Source organism: Callithrix jacchus, chromosome 4 (assembly GCF_049354715.1).
Source record: "Callithrix jacchus isolate 240 chromosome 4, calJac240_pri, whole genome shotgun sequence".
NCBI classification, from domain to species: Eukaryota; Metazoa; Chordata; class Mammalia; order Primates; family Cebidae; genus Callithrix; species Callithrix jacchus.
In genome coordinates this window covers 154202284-154223379 of record NC_133505.1, presented here as the reverse complement: position 1 = coordinate 154223379, position 21096 = coordinate 154202284, and the positions used below count along the sequence as shown (strand labels likewise).

The following is a 21096-nucleotide window of genomic DNA, read 5'->3' as shown; positions in this document are numbered from 1 at the left end:
ATGGACTGATACATCAAATGATCAAAATAACAAGGTTTAGTCCAGAATTTGGGACAAAAGACTATCAGTTACGAAGAGTTCTTACTTCAGCAAACATCATTTGATGTTTTGGGCCCAGCCTGTGTGAGCTCAGCGCAGTTGCATTTGGAATTTCTGGGAAGTTACTGCTAGTCCTAGAACCCTCCTAACTTATAGTCTTAGACTCATAGATGTCCAGGGGACTTGGTAGAGACAGGGACCAATTGGTTTCTGGCAATTTCAGAGATTTTATTCACTCATAGTTGGAGGACCTTAATGTCCAGAGAGAAAAGTATTCAGGTCTAAGTTCCCTCCAAATTCTCTAAGTCCTTTTCTCTTGATGTTAACCAGAAAGGTTTAAAGGGAAAGAAACTCCAGGGATCCACCAGGGATATTCTCCAGGCTCTGGTTCTCCCACCCTCCGCAGGACAGGCCAGGCCTCCTTTTCTCCCCTGTGCCTTTAATTGTCCATTGCCCATACCAAAGGACCGGCTCTATCAAGATGACAAAGAGCAGAATAAAAGAGGTATTCTAAAGCCATTAGTAGAGAACAAACAAAGGAACAAAAAGCAAGTCATTATGCAAAACGTGCCATGCAAGCCACTTAGCCTTTAAGAAGTGTTGTCATTTCAAGAAGATTCATGGTTTTTGTTTTGTTTTGTTTTCACTTTTGGTTTAGTTCAAACAATTCCATAGGAAAATGTGACCTCCCTGTGATTGGCTTAATAAACCTTTATAACATAAGACTTTGCATATGTACATTTCGTCTGATTAAAGATTAATTAAGTTTTTTTCCAGTTTGGTCCAGAAAGGCCCAGCAAACCCTCCACTGGTTCCTAGTAGCAGCCACAGGGTGGACTGCTGCGTATCCTGTTTCCCAGGCTGCCTGCGGATAGCGAGTGAGCCACAGGGCCCTTCCTTTTATGAAACTAGCTAGGTGCCTACTTATTCTCACTGAGAGCAGCCCCACACCACAAACTGTACTACACTGAAGTAACTAGTAAAACAGTAGTCCTTTAAAAAAAGGTTTGCTAGGCCAAGAGCAGTGGCTCATGCCTGTAATCCCTGCACTTTGGGAGGCTGAGGCGGGTAGATCACTTGAGGCCAGGAGTTCAAGGCCAGCCTGGTCAACATGGTGAAAATACTGTACTAAAAATACAAAAATTAGCCAGGCATGGTGGCATGTGCCTCTAATCTCAGCTACTCAAATGGCTAAGGCAGGAGAACTGCTTAAACCTGGGAGGCAGAGGCTGAAGTGAATCAAGATCGTGCCACTGCACTTCAGCCTGGCTGGAGAGCAAGACTTAGTGTCAAAAAAATAAAATAAAATAAATGTAATGAGATGGGTTGGTCAGTTCTACAGGGAAATTTTTCTGAAAGTTCGCATCCATGCACCTTTTGATGGTTCTGCTGACCCATTGGTGAGTGATTTTGGCATGAGAGTTGTGAGAAAGTGTTTACATTTAATATAGGGCTATGATTTTTAAGATTTTTAAGTAAGGAAGTCTCAATGGATAGCATCATTTTGACTGAGAAAGATGTTACATTTGGTTTCCCCAAAAGATGTGTCATTGGAGTGTGTTGGCATGGGCTCCGCATACAGGATGACACTATTATCTTTCTGTCAGTAAAGAGACCCAAGTTTACAGTGTTAAAATGGTTGGCATAGGTTTGAAGATGGAAGCAGAAATGCTCTTGCTGTATCTTACCATTTGTGAGACTCTAATCTGATCACAATGAGTGGGAGTATTTTTGTGAAATAATTTCATTATGTGCTTTAGTACAGATGAGAACATGTACTACGACATGCAGCCATCTGGATCAGCAGAAATCTATTTAGGGTCCCATGTCTTGTTTTTCCCTTTAAGACAGAAGGAAAGACTCTGAGTTCATAGATGCAAAGGAAAGAGAAGATAATATCAACTTTCTTTTTTTAAAAATTTTTAAAAATTATACTTTAAGTTCTGGGGTACATGTGCAGAAACTGCAGGTTTGTCACATAGTTACACATGTGCCACGGTGGTTTGTGGTGTCATCACCCCATCATCTACATTAGGTACTTCTCCTAATGCAATCCCTCCCCTAGCCACCCCCACGCCACAGGCCCCAGTGTGTGATGTTCCCCTCCCTGTGTCCTTGTGTTCTCATTGTTCGTTTCCCACTTATGAGTGAGAACATGTGGTGTTTGGTTTTCTGTTCCTGTGTTAGTTTGCTGAGAATGATGGTTTCCCGATTCATCCATGTCCCTGGAAAGGACATGAATTCATTCTTTTTTATGGCTGCATAGTATTTCATGGTGCTTCTGTGCCACATTTTCTTTATTCAATCTATCATTGATGGGCATTTGTGTTGGTTCCAAGTTTTTGCTATTGGGAACAGTGCCGCAATATACATACATGTGTGTGTGTCTTTGTAATAGAATAATGAAAAGCCTAGAAGAACACCTAGGCAACCATTCAGGACATAGGCAAGGACAAGAACTTCATGACTAAAACACCAAAAACAATGGCAACAAAAGCCAAAATAGACAAATGGGATCTAATTAAAGTAAAGAGCTTCAGCACAGCAAAAGAAACTATCATCAGAGTGAACAGGCAAACCACAGAACGGGAGAAAATTATTGCTCTCTACCCATTTGACAAAGGGCTAATATCCAGAATCTACAAAGAACTTAAACGAATTTACAAGAAAAACATACACAACCCCATCAAAAAATGAGCAAAGTATATGAACAGACACTTCTCAAAAGAAGACATGTATGCAGCCAACAAACATGTAAAAACACTCATCATCACTGGTCATTAAAGAAAGACAAATCAAAACCACACTGAGATACCATCTTACACCAGTTAGGATGGCCATCATTAAAAAATGAGACAACAGATGCTGGAGAGGATGTGGAGAAATAAGAATGCTTTTACACTGTTGGTGGGAGTGTAAATGAGTTCAACAATTGTGGAAGACAGTGTGGCATCAACTTTCAATGCGCCCGTAGCTCACAGCTTTAGGCTACAGTTTGGAGTTGATTACTCTTCCAGAATAAATTTAAATGGCTCTTCAGTGCTTGCTGCTGACCTGCTTTGCATTCTTTAAAAAAACTTGCAATCATTTCCAGATATTGTGTCTGAGTGGCCTGGACAAAGGGAGAACCTGAGTCTACTCTAGCATGGTAGTTCGAGTAGCTCGAACACAGGACTAGCCGCTAGTTTCTGGTACTATTCAAATACAGGTACGTGACAGAGATACTAAAGAAACCAAAACAAGTAAGAAGTACCCACTTTCCAGACTAAACAACTGCTCCCCTAAAAATATCCAAGCAACTTGGTAACCTCCATTCCTCTGAGAAGTTGTTGGTAACTTTAAGCTATTTATATATTTATTTATTTATTTAGAGACAGGTTTTCTTTCCTGTCACCTGGGCTGGAGTGCAGTGGTGTGCTCTTGGCTCACTACAACCTCCATCTTCCAGACTCAAGTGATGCCCCTGCCTCAGCCTCCCAAATAACTGGGACTACAGGTGTGCACCACCATGACCAGCTAATTTTTGTATTTTTAGCAGAGTTGAGGCTTCACCATGTTGGCCAGGCTGGTCTCAAACTCCTAACCTCAAGTGACCCACCTCAGCCTCCCAAAGTGCTGGGATTACAGGCATGAGCCACTGAGCTCGGCCACTTTATGCTATTTAAATCAGCTCAAAAATGTTGCTTGACATAATCTCTTATTATATTTAATTTATTATTTTATCCTTTTTCTCTTTTGCTATATTTGCTTTATTTTAATTTTTCATTTTCATATTTTATCTTATTTTTAAATATTTTATTTTAATGGAAAGTTGGTGTAAAGAAAGCAATCTCCAAATAAAGTCCACATGTCCTTCTTCCCAGTCTTCCACAGTCCACAGTTAGCCCCACCGAGACCTTGTCCTGGTCTCAAAATAAATCTTCCAATTTCATCCTGAATTATTCTGTTAACCTTAAAGAATTCCCCATGGGAAAGATTCCCAGTCTCAATTACAACTCACTGTTTCCTGGAAAACCCCAACATAGCAGCAAGCACATCCCTTAGAACCTGAAAGCTGTTAGAAATGAGTGGCTAAATTAGTCTCATGGAGGACTGAAAAGGAGGAATATGCATAGTATCATTCGTACTGCTGTGACAGAAGACCAGAGACCTGGAACTTTAGAACAGATAGAAATGGATTGTCTCATGGTTCTGGAGGCTGAGAATTCCAATGTCAAGGTGGAAGCATCTGTCTAGGGCATCGCTGCATCATCACATAATAGAGGACATCACTTGGCGGAAGGACAAAGAGAAGGGGAGAGAGCATGAGCAAGAGTGGGTGAACCCAACTCCCTCAGTACGGAACCTAATCCTGCTATCATGACGTTAGCTTATTCATTAGGGAGGAACCCTTATGACCTAAATAATTCTTAAAGCTCCTAACCCCCAACACCATCATAATGGCAATTAATTTCAAAGTAAGTTTTGGAGGGGACAATCATTCAAACCAGAGTATGAGGATGAGCACAAGCCCATGAACCACTTGCAGACTATACTCAGATGACCACGGAGCCACCATTATTGGCAATAATGCTTTTCCTTACATGTGTTCTTTCATGAATTTCCTTATACGTGATGGAATATAAAATATGTTGAAAGTCTTTGCCATGGAGGCCGGGGAGTTTTTGAGAAGATTTTAAGGAAAGACTAGCCCAGTCAGATGTGTATATAAGAGACTAGATCAGTTTGGCTATAGCATACAGGCTGACCTGGAAAGAAAAGTGAGAAATTGGAAAGCTGTTGTAAAGAGCCAGCTGGGGTGTCTGAAGCAAAGCAGAAGCTTTGGGAAAGGAGGCGAGGAGGCAAATGTTAGTGATATTTAGGAAATAGACTGTAAGATAGAAATCAGGGAACTCAACTCTACAATTAAGATTCCTATGACTCTAAGAAAATGTTTTGCTCCTAAGTCAAGAGATAAATTGTAATCTCAGTCTGAACCGACAGAGGTGTTAGAGGAACACGGATTTCAAGATCAACTCTTGATTTAAGAAGGGGGATTTCAAGGACTGAGTGACTTGACCCAGCTAAATTTGGCGATTACAAATATTCTTCAGAACTCACAATTCTGTTGCATTAGAAGAGATTAAAATCCTGGTGCCCTTTAAGCCATTAGCTCAAAGTATTATTTTGAGGAATCAGAAAAAAAAAGTACACAAAAGGGCAAGATGGAGGGTGGGAGTGGGCACATCTGGAAAAACATTTTAAAAATACATCCTTTTGGGGAAGTTCACTTCCATTGATAATTTTTAATTTTTTCTGGCAGAAAGTATCTAAGAAGTGGTGAATTTGCTGAGAAACATCATTATAACCTGGTGGCAAAGGCATACATCCACGTCTGCAGTCCTTTTTCTTTTGAGAGAGTCTCCTTTCTGGTGGTAGAACAAATGTGCTAAGTTGCACTGCTACATCCAGCACTTTTGAGGCATTGGAATACACAACAGAAAGTGATCCAATAGAAAATACCGATTCTCTCTTCCTCCTTCCATTCACTTACAGTTCTGTTTTAAACAAAGCGTACTCGTGAACTGGTTTAAGTCAAACCCTCATGTCTGGTTCCACAAGAATGTGCATGAGCAGCTGACAGCCTAGAACCTGCTGTGAGCCCCAAGGGCTCAGAGCTTTGCATGTCTGCGATGGTTCAAACATGGCCCTCTTTCGGTAGTTACTGACAAATTAGGCAGAATGACGAAAGAGTGAACTAATTTCTTTGAAAGATGGATGGTCAGTGTCTAGTGCAGAAGCAGTTTTCAAGCCTGTTCTGCAATTTCAAGCTTCCTCAAATTTGGCTGTGCATCAGGAAACCTACTAAAAAGTCAAATGCAGCAGGTTTGGTTAGGATTCAGGTATCTGCATTTTTGGGGGGAAACTACTGCTCTAACAGATGAATGTGCTAATTATTTTATCCTAAGAAGATAAGCCCATGTTTAGTTTTTAGCATCTGTCATACATCACACATGACATTTATCATAAATCCTACACTATTTGACAAGTATGTCATGGACCAGAGAAAAAAGCTTAAATAATTTCCCTGGGGTTATAAATATGCAAACATCAAAGCCACAACCAGATTCACAGTCTCTGAATTGCTAGCCTATGTTCTGAGTGAGATCTGCTGTCATTCTTCAGCCCATCCTAATATAGTCAAGTGGAATGAGGGTAAAAAAAAAAAGAGCTTCTGAGATGTGCGTATTTTAAAGCTTTCTTTGGTAAGTTTTAGGATACAGGGTCAGAGTCCTGGGCATGATGAGAGGGATTTTTAAATATGGAGTCATAGTTAAAGTAACGAAATTGTGAATTAAAAGTAATTGCACTGGAGTCTGAGGTGAGAGAATCACTTGAGCCCAGGAGGCGGAAGTTGCCTTGAACCAAGATCACACCACTGCACTCCAGCCTGGGTGACAGAGTGAGACTCATCTCAAATAATAATAATAATAATAATAATTGCAGAACAAATAGAGACCTAAAATCTGAAGAGACTTCAAAGCTTGGTGATAGAGGAAGAAAGACAACAGAAAAGCACACAGCGTGAATCTGAAGACTGGACACAGTTACTAGCCCGGGAACAAAAGGGCAGTAATTGTGTCAAGAAGAATGATGTAAACAAGGAGCGTTCACAAGTTTTGCAAACCCAATTCATTTTAAAAGAAAGACTTACCACATTCTATCTACTGATTATGTGAATAACCAGAACACTAAACTCTTGGCTGTTGAACATACATTGACATAGCCATACACATGTATGTTGTATGTTTACATAAGCAGAAAGAATTTGGATTGCACTTTGTTGGTAATGACAGAATAAACCCTTTTGGGTCAGTGGGAAACTTTTTGGGAACCTAACATGGGAAAAGGTCAACACGGGTACTTCAACCATATCAGGAGGCTGTGTTCAAAGTATCAGCTGTTCAACCGCATTCCAGTACTGCGTGCGAGTTCAATAGAAAGTAGGAAGCAACCAACAGAAAGAGAAAATTAGGTGACTCATTGTCACAAGCCCTCTCCCCACACAGAACTAGGGGGCAAACACTCAGCAACTCAAAATTACTTGGGGATCTAAGCCCAGGCAGCCCTGACCAACAACGGCAGCCCTCTGGGGTCCCCATCTGTGCTGTGGTGCTTTATCTTCACTTGCTCAATAAACCGCATTGCTGCTCACTCTCTCAGTCTGCAAACTCTTGTTTGGAGCTGGAACACTCACCGTGGGGTTAAGGCTCTCTGCTTGATTCTTCGAGCAAGGGAAGCCAAGAACCCGAGCCTGGAGCCCAAGGTGGGCTCAGAGAAAGGCCCTTCTCAGGGCTGTCCTTGGACCCAGCAACCATCTTTTTGGCAACAGTAAAATCCATGCAAAACTAATTTAAAATGTCTAATTATGAAACTAAATTGAAGTCAGTGGTGAGGGGCACATATGACCTTAGGTTTGGGGATCTGAAGGTTTGGGGTTCTGAACAAAGAGAATTGGAGTCCCAGTCACAGGATCCAAGAAGGGTATGAAAGGCAGTGGAGAACAAAATGTCTGATCCAGAATGAAGGCTCTTACTCTAGGGGCTAGCAACTCGTGAAGGGAGCCCGAGAGTTCTCTTGAGGCAATGGCAAAGTAGGAGAGTGGAGATTCTCTGTGGCTTGGAACAATCCCCTGCATGTACCCTGAAGGCTCTGAGCTACAGGCTCATTGCTAGGACGCCAGAAAGGAGGAGGATGGAGCCTGTCCTGAGAGTCAGAGACAGGCCTCTATAGCCTCCTTTGTGGGGTAGGTGTGGTCTGCAGGGTTTGGGGGTGGGTTGGGAGAGGAAGGGCAGAAACAGGGTGGGCTCCAGATGATAGAGGAAGCCCCCAAACTGATGACCAAGGAGCAAGGAAATCTACTGGGGGTGGGATGGGGAGCCAGTTTCATAAAAGTAAAGGCATTTGAGCTGGGCTTGGAAGAGAAGGACTGGAAAAGTGCAGTGATTTGGGGAGTGGAGGAGGGAAAGAGATGGAAGGTGCTGGAGGGCTGGGGTGTAAGTTGGGGACAGATTATGAGATGACCACACACCTTTTAATGCTATTCTTGGCACTGTAGGCCAAATATAAGTAGCGAAAAGTTTACACTATAAAGAACAATCCTCAACTTCAAGGAGTTTTCCTTTCCTTTTAAAGAGTCACTCTGAAATGTTATGTGTGGTTTGAGTCCCGTCAAGAGCCTAAGCTGCGTTTGTCCTCTGATTCAGACACCTGTAGCTGGGTTTGGAGGATGAGAGGGGTGGCCCTTTCAGGATTTCTATTAGCAAGAGGGACCAGCGTGGCTTGTAAGAAAGAACACAACCTAAGTGAAGTATAGTCACAGCCTCAAAGTTTCAGGGTTGAGGGTCAGGACACAAAATATTCTGTGACATGGAGCATACCTGGGGTTCACCCCTTGCTCCCAGGGAGACCGGCCTGGTTCAGAGTGTGGAAATTAGCCAGTGGGGATGTCAACTGAGGGCTGTCTTACCCAAGCTTCCGAAGAGTGCTGAGTCTGTAGTGCCAGCAACAGGTGGGGCAGGCCTGGCACAGGCAGCGCTGGGGCCTCGGCAGTCCTGTGGCTCCCGCGGTCTTCACAATGGCTTCCTGAGCCATGTCCAGACACCCTTCATAGCATACTCAGAGAGACTGGGGCAGACACACGGGAGAAGAGGGAGGAGGGGTTCAGCTGTGGCCAAGAGCATGTGCACACATGGACATACTAGGCAGCTCCTAAACAGATATATTGGGCTTTTTAACTGTGAAGTTAGATGTCCTGTAATCACAGAAAGGAATTAAAACAGCTGGAATGGATTTTCTCATCTTGGTGTTCACCTGAGCTGCCAGAACCTGCCAGCTGGGATGACACGGGGTAAATAGCGGCTGCAGGAAGCAGAAAAGGAAGGACAGGAAGTTCTGAAGGGGCTGGCCTTACAGAGAAGCTGACTTTCAGAATGAACAGAAATTTGGATTCGAGGAAGGTACAAAGAATATATTTAAAGCAAGGAGAGGAGCTTTACCCAGTGGTTCTCAAAGTGTGGTCCCTAAACCAGCAGCAGCAGGATCACAGGGAAATTTATCAGAAATGCAAATTATCGGACCGTATCCCAAATCTACTGAATTAGAAACTTTGAGAGGCAGTACCCAGCAGCCTGTGTTTTAACAGGCCCTCCAGGTGATTCTGATACAGGTTAAAGTTTGAGAACCATTGGCCTATCCGAAGGTCCTTATTTCCAAAATTGACTTGCAGTCTGACCTACTAGAATCACCTGGGAACTCTAAAAGGCTGATTCCTGAACCACACCACAGAACAACTGTGTTAGAGCTGAGCACCTTCGATATTAGGGAAAAATCCCCCTGGTCATTCTGTTATGTGTCAAAGTTTAGAAATAATTACCTTTCTGAGACATGGAGACCAAAATGAACTGTAAGTTTTAGCCTGATTCTAGAAGGGCTCATCTGTTAAATTGCAGAGATAGCATAGACTCAGACAAAGAATACAGATTTAGGAGTCAGGCAGACTTAGGCTAAATTCCCAGAATTATTCAGAGTCTATCTCTTAAGGGAAATAAATATAGGCCTACCTCAGGGTATTGTTATACAGATTCATTGAGATAATGCATATAAAGCCCTTAGCGCAGTGCTTGGCATGCTGTAAACGTTAATATGCTAATACAGTAATCTTTTGAAATGAAACTGGATATTAGGGGGGGGTTGAATTAAGGAAGATCTTGAAAACTGGGTGGGGTTGTCTTAGGGTTCTCCATAAAAACAGAAATAATGGGAGATTATATAATGTGTTATAAGGATTGACCACAGAAATATGAAGGCTAGAAAGACCAAGGATCTGCAGTCAATAAACTGAATTCCCAGGAAAGCTGGCATTATAGTTCCAGTCTGAATCCGAAGGTCTGGGAACCAGAGGAGCCAATGGGGTGAGTTCCAGTTCCAAGGCAGAAGACCAATGTCTCAACTCAATCGGTGAGTCTTGAAGTTCTCTCTTTCTCAGCCTTTTTGTTCTATTCAGGTCTTCAATCAATGAGATGAGACCCAATCTGCTTCACTCAGTCTACCAATTCAAGTACATATCTTATCCAGAAACACCTTCACAGACACACCTAGAATTATGTTTGGCCAAATATCGGGGCACTCTGTCACCCAGTGAAATTGACACACAAAACTAACCATCACAGAGGTACCTGGCCTGAGCCACTGGATGTTTCCAGGAGATGATTGACACAGAGAAGACTGTGTCAAGAAAGATACTGAATTAGTTACAAACAAAACAACATGAAAAATCTCGGAAGTTAGCACGAGTGCAACAATATTCCATATTCATATAAAAACACGTTATTTATTATAAAATAAAATATGCATTTCAGTGGGCAGAGGCAGATGTGAATTAAAGTATTTGACAAGAGTTCTGTTGGAGCACAGTCCTAATAGGGGCAAAGTACAATTTGTGCATTTTGCTCTTTCGGCAGCTCCATTAGGAAGAAGCCCATCAATCAGCAACCGGAATGCAGGAAGTCAGCAGAACCGCGTCTCAGCTGAGAGATTTGAGGGCTCAACAGTTTATAATAGATGTAAGAATCACGAAGAGGCACAGACAGACACTAAGATGCATCTAATAAAGGAAATATTTTTAAAGGAATAGATGTCATCCCTGAAGATAAATGAAGGTTGTGTACTTTCAAGAAAAGAGGATTATAGAAACATTTGTCTTCATTTGTTATCTGGACTTAGTGAAATACTTTTCATTATCATTTAGTAATCAAGAAATAGTTTGGGTGCCTTTAGGTGCATAAAGTACATTCAACTAAAGTAATATTTAGGTTTATGGAATGGTTAGAGAATTTGAGAATTCTTTTCTTCCCAAAGGAAATACAAATGTATAAATCATAATTTTCTAAACTTACAGATTTGAGAATTGAATTTTTTCTCTTAAATTGTTGCAAAATAATTGTGGTTTTTGCCGTTACTTTTGTTTGTTTGTTTTTTGTTTTTTTAATTTTTTATTGGATTTTAGGTTTTGGGGTACATGAGCAGAGCATGCAAGACAGTTGCGTAGGAACACACATGGCAGTGTGCTTTTCTTTCCTTCTCCCCTTCACCCACATTTGGCATTTCTCCCCAGGCTATCCCTCCCCACCTCCCCCTCCCACTGGCCCTCCCCTTTTCCCCCCAATAGACCCCAGTGTTTAGTACTCCCCTTTCTGTGTCCATGTGTTCTCATTTTTCATCACCCCCCTATGAGTGAGAATATGCGGTGTTTCATTTTCTGTTCTTGTGTCAGTTTGCTGAGGATGACGTTCTCCAGATTCATCCATGTCCCTACAAACGACAAAAACTCATCATTTCTGATTGCTGCATAATATTCCATGGTGTCTATGTGCCACATTTTTCCAATCCAGTCTATTATCAATGGGCATTTGGGTTGATTCCAGGTCTTTGCTATTGTAAACAGTGCTGCAATGAACATTCGTGTACATGTGTCCTTATAGTAGAACGATTTATAGTCTTTTGGATATATACCCAGTAATGGGATTGCTGGGTCAAATGGAATTTCTATTTCTAAGGCCTTGAGGAATCACCACACTGTCTTCCACAATGGTTGAACTAATTTACACTCTCACCAACAGTGTAAAAGTGTTCCTTTTTCTCCACATCCTCTCCAGCATCTGTTGTCTCCAGATATTTTAATGATCGCCATTCTAACTAGCGTGAGATGGTATCTCAATGTGGTTTTGATTTGCATCTCTCTGATGACCAGTGACGATGAGCATTTTTTCATATGATTGTTGGCCTCATATATGTCTTCTTTCGTAAAGTGTCTGTTCATATCCTTTGCCCACTTTTGAATGGGCTTGTTTGTTTTTTTCCTGTAAATCCGTTTGAGTTCTTTGTAAATTCTGGATATCAGCCCTTTGTCAGATGGGTAAACTGCAAAAATTTTTTCCCATCTGTTGGTTGCCGATCCACTCTAGTGACTGTTTCTTTTGCCGTGCAGAAGCTGTGGAGTTTCATTAGGTCCCATTTGTCTATTTTGGCTTTTGTTGCCAATGCTTTTGGTGTTTTGTTCATGAAGTCCTTGCCTACTCCTATGTCCTGGATAGTTTTGCCTAGATTTCCTTCTAGGGTTTTTATGGTGCCAGGTCTTATGTTTAAGTCTTTAATCCATCTGGAGTTAATTTTAGTGTAAGGTGTCAGGAAGGGGTCCAGTTTCTGCTTTCTGCACATGGCTAGCCAGTTTTCCCAACACCATTTGTTCAACAGGGAACCCTTTCCCCCTTGCTTGTTTTTGTCAGGTTTATCAAAGATTGTATAGTTGTAGATATGTTGTGTTGCCTCCGGTGCCTCTGTTTTGTTCCATTGGTCTATATCTCTGTTTTGGTACCAGTACCATGCTGTTTTGATTACTGTAGCCTTGTAGTATAGTTTGAAATCCGGTAGTGTGATGCCCCCCGCTGTGTTCTTTTTGCTTAGAATTGACTTGGCTATGTGGGCTCTCTTTTGGTTCCATATGAAGTTCATGGTGGTTTTTTCCAGTTCTGTGAAGAAAGTCAATGGTAGCTTGATGGGGATAGCGTTGATTCGGTAAATTACTTTGGGCAGTATAGCCATTTTCACAATGTTAATTCTTCCTAACCATGAACATGGACTGTTTCTCCATCTGTTTGTGTCCTCTCTGATTTCATTGAGCAGTGGTTTGTAGTTCTCCTTGAAGAGGTCCCTACGTTCCTTGTGAGTTGTATTCCAAGGTATTTTATTCTTTTTGTAGCAATTGTGAATGGCAGTTCGTTCTTGATTTGGCTTTCTTTAAGTCTGTTATTGGTGTAGACGAATGCTTGTGATTTTTGCACATTGATTTTATATCCTGAGACTTTGCTGAAGTTGTTTATCAGGTTCAGGAGTTTTTGGGCTGAGGTGATGGGGTCTTCTAGGTATACTATCATGTCGTCTGCAAATAGAGACAATTTGGCTTCCTCCTTTCCTATTTGAATACCCTTTATTTCTTTTTCTTGCCTGATTGCTCTGGCTAGAACTTCCAGAACTATATTGAATAGGAGTGGTGAAAGAGGGCATCCTTGTCTAGTGCCAGATTTCAAAGGGAATGCTTCCAGTTTTTGCCCATTCAGTATGATATTGGCTGTTGGTTTGTCATAAATAGCTTTTATTACTTTGAGATACGTTCCATCGATACCGAGTTTATTGAGGGTTTTTAGCATAAAGGGCTGTTGAATTTTGTCAAATCCTTCTCTGCGTCAATTGAGATAATCATGTGGTTTTTGTTTTTGGTTCTGTTTATGTGGTGAATTACGTTGATAGACTTGCATATGTTGAACCAGCCTTGCATCCCCGGGATGAATCCTACTTGATCATGGTGAATAAGTTTTTTGATTTGCTGTTGCATTCGGCTTGCCAATATTTTATTGAGGATTTTTGCATCTAAGTTCATCATGGATATTGGCCTGAAGTTTTCTTTTCTTGTTGGGTCTCTGCCGGGTTTTGGTATCAGAATGATGTTTGTCTCGTAAAATGATTTGGGAAGTATTCCCTCTTTTTGGATTGTTTGAAATAGTTTTAGAAGAAATGGTACCAGCTCCTCTTTGTGTGTCTGGTAGAATTCGGCTGTGAACCCGTCTGGACCTGGGCTTTTTTTGTGTGGTAGGCTCTTAATTGCTGCCTCGACTTCTGACCTTGTTATTGGTCTATTCATAGTTTCAGCTTCCTCCTGGTTTAGGCTTGGGAGGATGCAGGAGTCCAGGAATTTATCCATTTCTTCCAGGTTTACTAGTTTATGTGCATAGAGTTGTTTGTAATATTCTCTGATGATGGTTTGAATTTCTGTGGAATCTGTGGTGATTTCCCCTTTATCATTTTTTATTGCATCTATTTGGTTGTTCTCTCTTTTCTTTTTAATCAATCTGGCTAGTGGTCTGTCTATTTTGTTGATCTTTTCAAAAAACCAGCTCTTGGATTTATTGATTTTTTGAAGGGTTTTTCGTGTCTCAATCTCCTTCAGTTCAGCTCTGATCTTAGTTATTTCTTGTCTTCTGCTGGGTTTTGAGTTTTTTTGATCTTGTTCCTCTAGCTCTTTCAATTTTGACGATAGGGTGTCAATTTTGGATCTCTCCATTCTCCTCATATGGGCACTTATTGCTATATACTTTCCTCTAGAGACCGCTTTAAATGTGTCCCAGAGATTCTGGTATGTTGTGTCTTTGTTCTCGTTGGGTTCGAAGAACTTCTTTATTTCTGCCTTTTTTTCATTGTTTATCCAGTCAACATTCAAGAGCCAGTTGTTCAGTTTCCATGAAGCTGTGCGGTTCTGGGTTGGTTTCTGTATTCTGAGTTCTAACTTGATTACACTATGGTCTGAGAGGCTGTTTGTTATGATTTCAGTTGTTTTGCATTTGTTGAGCAGTGCTTTACTTCCAATTATGTGGTCAATTTTTGAGTAGGTGTGATGTGGTGCTGAGAAGAATGTATATTCTGTGGATTTGGGGTGGAGAGTACTGTAAATGTCTATCAGGTTTGCTTGCTCCAGGTCTGAGTTCAAGCCCTGGATTTCCTTGTTGATTTTCTGTCTGGTTTATCTGTCTGATATTGACAGTGGAGTGTTAAAGTCTCCCACTATTATTGTGTGGGAGTCTAAGTCTCTTTGTAAGTCATTAAGAACTTGCCTTATGTATCTGGGTGCTCCTGCATTGGGTCCATATATGTTTAGGATCGTTAGCTCTTCTTGTTTTATCGATCCTTTTACCATTATGTAATGGCCTTCTTTGTCTCTTTTGATCTTTGTTGCTTTAAAGTCTATTTTATCAGAGATGAGAATTGCAACTCCTGCTTTTTTTTGCTCTCCATTTGCTTGGTAAATCTTCCTCCATCCCTTTATTTTGAGCCTTTGTGTATCCTTGCATGTGAGATGGGTTTCCTGGATACAGCACACTGATGGGTTTTGGATTTTTATCCAATTTGCCAGTCTGTGTCTTTTGATTGGTGCATTTAGTCCATTTACATTTAGGGTTAATATTGTTATGTGTGAATTTGATACTGCCATTTTGATGCTAAGTGGCTGTTTTGCCTGTTAGTTGTTGTAGATTCTTCATTATGTTGATGCTCTTTAGCATTTAGTGTGATTTTGGAATGGCTGGTACTGGTTGTTCCTTTCTATGTGTAGTGCCTCTTTTAGGAGCTCTTGTAAAGCAGGCCTGGTGGTGACAAAATCTCTGAGTACTTGCTTGTTCGCAAAGGATTTTATTGTTCCTTCACTTCTGAAGCTCAGTTTTGCTGGATGTGAAATTCTGGGTTGAAAGTTCTTTTCTTTAAGAATGTTGAATATTGGCCCCCACTCTCTTCTGGCTTGTAGTGTTTCTGCCGAAAGATCTGCTGTGAGTCTGATGGGCTTCCCTTTGTGGGTAACTCGACCTTTCTCTCTGGCTGCCCTTAGTATTTTCTCCTTTATTTCAACCTTGTTGAATCTGATGATTATGTGCCTTGGGGTTGCTCTTCTTGCAGAATATCTTTGTGGTGTTCTCTGTATTTCCTGAATTTGAGTGTTGGCCTGTCTTGCTAGGTGAGGGAAGATTTCCTGGATGATGTCCTGAAGAGTATTTTCTAGCTTGGATTCATTCTCTTCGTCCCCTTCTGGTACACCTATCAAACGTAGGTTAGGTCTTTTCACATAGTCCCACATTTCTTGGAGACTTTGTTCATTCCTTTTTGCGCTTTTTTCTCTAATCTTGGTTTCTCATTTAATTTCATTGAGTTGGTCTTCGACTTCAGATATTCTTTCTTCTGCTTGGTCAATTCAGCTATTGAAACTTGTGCATGCTTCGCGAAGTTCTCGTATTGTGTTTTTCAGCTCCTTTAATTCATTCATATTCCTCTCTAAGTTATCCATTCTTGTTATCATTTCCTCATACCTTTTTTTAAGTTCCTTAGTTTCTTTGCATTGATTTAATACATGTTCTTTTAGCTCACAAAAGTTTCTCATTATCCACCTTCTGAAGTCTAATTCCGTCATTTCGTCACAGTCATTCTCCGTCCAGCTTTGTTCCCTTGCTGGTGAGGAGCTTTGGTCCTTTCTAGGAGGTGAGGTGTTCTGGTTTCGGGTGTTTTCCTCCTTTTTTCGCTGGTTTCTTCCCATCTTTGTGGGTTTATCCGCTTGTTTTCTGCGTAGTTGCTGACTTTTCGATGGGGTCTCTGAGTGGACACCCAGATTGTTGATGATGAAGTATTTCTGTTACTTGGTTTTCCTTCTACCAGCCTAGCCCCTTCGCTGTACGACTGCTGAGGTCCACTCCAGGCCCTGCTTGTCTGGGGTGCACCTCTAGCAGCTGTGGCACAGTGAGGGATGCTACCCGTTTCTTTTTCTGCTATCTTTGTCCCAGGATGATGCCTGCCAAATGTCAGTCTTTTGGATATAGAGGGGTCAGGGAGCTGCTTGAGGAGACAGTCTGTTCTTTTTAGGAGCTCAATTTCTGAGCTGTGAGCTCTGTTGTTCATTCAGGGCTGTTAGGCTGCTATGTTTGATTCTGCTGCAACGGAGCTCATTAAAAAAACCCTTTTTTTCTCAAATGCTCTGTGTTGGGGGGTTCGGGCTTTATTTTTCGACATCCGTTGAGGTGCCCTGCCCAGCTAGGAGGCAGACTAGCCACTGTTTGCCTGCCGAGTCTCCGCCCTGCTGTTGTGTGATTCGCCCTGTTCCTGCAGGCTCTGCTGTGGTCTCCGCCACGCCCTGTGGCAGAGTCTCTTCGTTGTAGCGTGTTGCCTCGGCAATGGCAGGCTGCGTCAGCAGTGGGCGTGTATCTCAGTAGGGACGGGTTGCCTCGGCAACGGCTGGCTGCATCAGCAGTTGGCGTGTATTTCAGTTGGGGTGGATTGCCTCGGTAGTGGTGGACGCCCCTCCCCCACAGAGCATCTTGGACCGTCTGCTCGGGATAGACTGAAATCGCGGTTTTGTTCATCCCACTGGGTACCCTGAACTCTCTGTCCCTGCAATCCCCTGGGATGGCCTACCGTCCAAGTCTCGTTCAGTCTCAAGTCCAGCCCTCTCAAGTCTCAGGTTGCTCGTTCAACAGGGCACCTGGACAAGCGTGCGCTGTGGGGATTGCTGGGTAGGGCCGGCCGCTGCTGCCTCGGCTGCTGGCTTCGCCAGGCAGACTTACTGCCTGGCGTCCCGTGTCTTTTTTATATTTGGGAGTTTCCCCGTTCTGTGGGCAACAAAGATCAATCTGGAAATGCAACTCCGACTCACCTCTTTGCGGATTCAACGAGAGCTCCAATCCTGGGTTGTTCTCACAGTGCTATCTTGAGTCCTCCTTTGCCGTTACTTTTAATGGCACCAACCTAATATAAAATGAGAAGTAAGGTACTAGAAAATATCATCAGAACCCCTTATTTTATAGCTGAAAAAATCAAGTCCATAAAAGGTGACCTGAGATGGTCACAGTCACCCAGTGAGACAGTGGCTGAGAAAACACTTTCATCTCTGATTCTCATTCCTGTTCTCTTCCCACTGTATGCTTAATAAGACTCTTGGAATCTAGCAAGTATTCTCAGGCGCCAGACATACTAAGGATGTTTTCACCCACATTTCCACATTTAGTCTTCATAACGAACCCTTCAATCACTGTGGCTAGGATTTGCATTGTCCTATTATGAAGCGACCCACTGAGCTTCTCAGAGAGCAATGATTTGTCCGTGGCACACACAGCTGGAAAGATAGACAACCGAGAACCAGCCCCAACTCTTGACTAGACTCTAGTTCTGGTGGTCTTTGAGTGATCTCCCAATGCAGAAAACAAAGTATGAAGTTGTACTTGGGGCAGATTTATTTCCATGTTAGTCTTTTCTTTATAGTAACACGGAGATATATTTTTTTAAATAAGATCTGACTAAAGCCTTTCCTTTTTGCATGATCAATGGCAGTTTTAAAAAATGTTTGAACTGAGTAATTAGGGTGGCAAGAATGTTGGCAATACATTAAGATATATAAACCACGAGGACTGCCTAGTTATTTTGGCATTGATCCCTGAGGAATGAGCAGCTCTCTTGCTCCTTTATGATGGTCTTGAGATGATAATAATGGTTATTGGCAGAGACAATTGTAATACAAATGAAAACATCAAATGTATTTTAGCTATATGGCATGATGTATCTGTTTCCCCTTCATTTTTGTCCATTTTTAATTTTATTTAGTTTCATAAAATCACAAAGCCATAATGCTTATCAATAGTGGGACTCTATAAAGAAGAATCATGCCCGTTCTAGAGTATAATCGTCCACAACCTTCTTCATGCTCATAAAGATATGAACATATGCAGGTGTTTTGTTTGTTTTTATCCAAATAGAATCATACTATGTTCGTCACCATATAATTTGTTTTTTTTGGAGAATTTCTTATGGAGAGTCCTACAAGTTAATCTTAGACATAGATCTCTTTTTCAGTCTAGTTTCTTGTAAACAAACATATTTCACAGAAATGAAATATTGTTTGTCTGTGTTTGCTTTTTATGTTCAGCATTTTTTTTCCCTTTTTTGTTAGTCTCCCTATGGACTTTCCCATCCTTTACTATAAACACAAGCCTTCTCAAGCTATGTTAAGAAATGGCTGTATCTCCTTCTGCTTTTATTGTGTCCATGTACTATACATGTATACAGACTGTATTACATCAAATCTGAGATGTCATTTTATTTTGCATCTGAGATGTCGTTTTATTTTGCATTTTAACACCTCTGAAACTGCAGTCTCTTACAATCTGAGACTTAATGAAATAGGTTAGGCATATGTATGTTTGGGGGCTTATTCCTTTATTATTTGTTTCACAAAAACAAGATTTCGTTTCCCATAATTTTCTGCACTTTGCTTTCTCTTTCACTTTGTGGAAATCTCTCCAACACAACTGACCTCACTCTGTTCCTTCGTAAAAACATGATTGTAATATATTCAATATTCCTTTAATGATGGACTACCTCTTTTTCCTCGATTATGCTTTTCCCTGGAACAAAAATGCTGCAATAAACATCCTATGTACTGATACTTTTATTGCCTTGGGGTAGATTTCAAGGAGGAGTATTTCTCATATGAAGGATGTTATGCTTTTAATTTTAACAGTGTTACCAAGTCAATTTACATAATGGTGTGGCAAGTCCATCTGGTCTTGATTACTCGTCGCCACATAAGAAACTACCCTAAAACAGTGGCTAAAAACAACAATCGACTTTACTAATGAATCAGCAATTGGAGCAGAATTCAGTGGGGAATGGTTTGTTTTTGGCTCTACATAGTGTCTGGGCCCACAGGTGATGGCATGGATGGCTGGGGGTAAAACAGCTGAGGGCAGGCCAGACAGCTTTCTCTGTCCATGTATTCTCAGGACCTCCACGTCACCTCCACAATAGAGGCCTCTCTAATGTGGCAGTCCCAGAGCTCAAGTGGAAGCAGCCAGGCTTTATGGAACCTTGCCTTGAAAGCCGCATACAGTCACTTTCTCCATTTTCTGTTTGTCAAGCAAGTCACTTAAGGCTGGCACAGATTCGAGAGATGGAGAGCATGTATACCCCAAATCCCATTAGCAACGAACACAGAGAGAGCTTGTTTCCTGAATCTTTCCCAGCATGGATCACTCTTAAAACTTTTGAAAGTGTTGTTCATTTGACAGGTAAAAACAAAACAGGCCATTCATTGTTACTTTTATACTTCCATGAGTGCAGGGAAAGATGAACATCTTTCTAAGTTATTTCCCACCTGAATTACCTTTTCTTTTCTTCCTTTTTTTAATTTTTTTTTTTTGCCAATCAGTTTGAGCTTATAAAGTTGCTCAGGTTAGCCTTGAACTCATGACCTCGCCTTCGCAAGCACCATGACCTCCGGCGGGAGCCACTTTGGACCCCTCTTTTTTTTTTTTTTTTTGAGACAGAGTTTTGTTCTTGTTGCCCAGGCTGGAGGGCAATGGCGCAATCCCTGCAAAGAACATGAACTCATTCCTTTTTATGGCTGCATAGTATTCCATGGTATATATGTGCCACATTTTCTTTACCCAGTCTATCATTGATGGGCATTTGGGTTGGTTCCAAGTCTTTGCTGTTGTAAATAGTGCTGCAATAAATATACATGTGCATGTGGCTTTATAGTAGAATGTTTTATAATCCTTTGCGTATATACCCAGTAATGGGATTGCTGGGTCAAATGGTATTTCTGGTTCTAGATCCTGTAAATCGCCACACTGTTTTCCACATGGTTGAAATAATTTACACTCCCACCAACAGTGTAAAAGCATTCCTATTTCTTTGCAGCCCCTTGCCAGAATCTGTTGTTTCCTGACTTTTTAGTGATCGCTATTCTTACTGGCATAAGATGGTAAAAGCTGTGATACACTTTCTAAGGACATCTGACTTTTTGGAGTTCAGCCTTGCAAGCAATGCAATCTCCCTGGGTTTCTAAGTTCCTCAGCTATGACACGGAATGGTTTCTTAGGTCCTCTCCACTCCTAAGACCCTGGATTTTAAGAAGTTGTTTGCTAAGAGATCACCTTTGTGCAGTTTGAAATACTATACTGGACTACAAATAGAACTGAAACATATCAATGTCTCTGGCTACTTTCGGTTAAAATTCAATTTTGTTAATATAAATAATGTTTTGAAGGCAGCTATGTGAAGAAAAGACAATGGAAGTTTGGAATCATACACATCCAATTAGATCTAAATTCCACCCCTTACCAGCTGTGCAACCCTGGACATGTTTGTTAAATGTCTTTCCATAAACCTTAAGCCTCCTCATTCACTCCATCACTTCTCTCTTATAAAATAGTTAAGAATATTAAATGAGAACTTTGGAAAGCCTCCGGCACATAATGAAGGTGAATTTGCTTGCTGCTTCTGTTTTGAACATGAAAATCTAAAGAGACATTTGTTAAAAACAGGATGGAAATAAAGAGCAAGTCATAGAAGGAATAACTAGAAAGAAAGGTGATAGGATATTCTCAAATGAGTTTGAAAGGGGTGAAAGTGGAGCTATGAGGGCGGCTGCCA

General features: G+C 41.4%; 1 long non-coding RNA gene across 1 annotated transcript in view; it reads right to left on the bottom strand.

Moving 5' to 3' along the window:
- The window catches only part of LOC118152714 (uncharacterized), a 37406-nt gene extending 33072 nt beyond the window's left edge, over window positions 1-4334 (bottom strand). The window contains exon 1 of the long non-coding RNA XR_004741445.3: window positions 4040-4334. This is a non-coding gene — a long non-coding RNA (uncharacterized LOC118152714). The remainder of the gene's footprint in view (window positions 1-4039) is intronic.
- Window positions 4335-21096: the final 16762 nt, after the last annotated feature.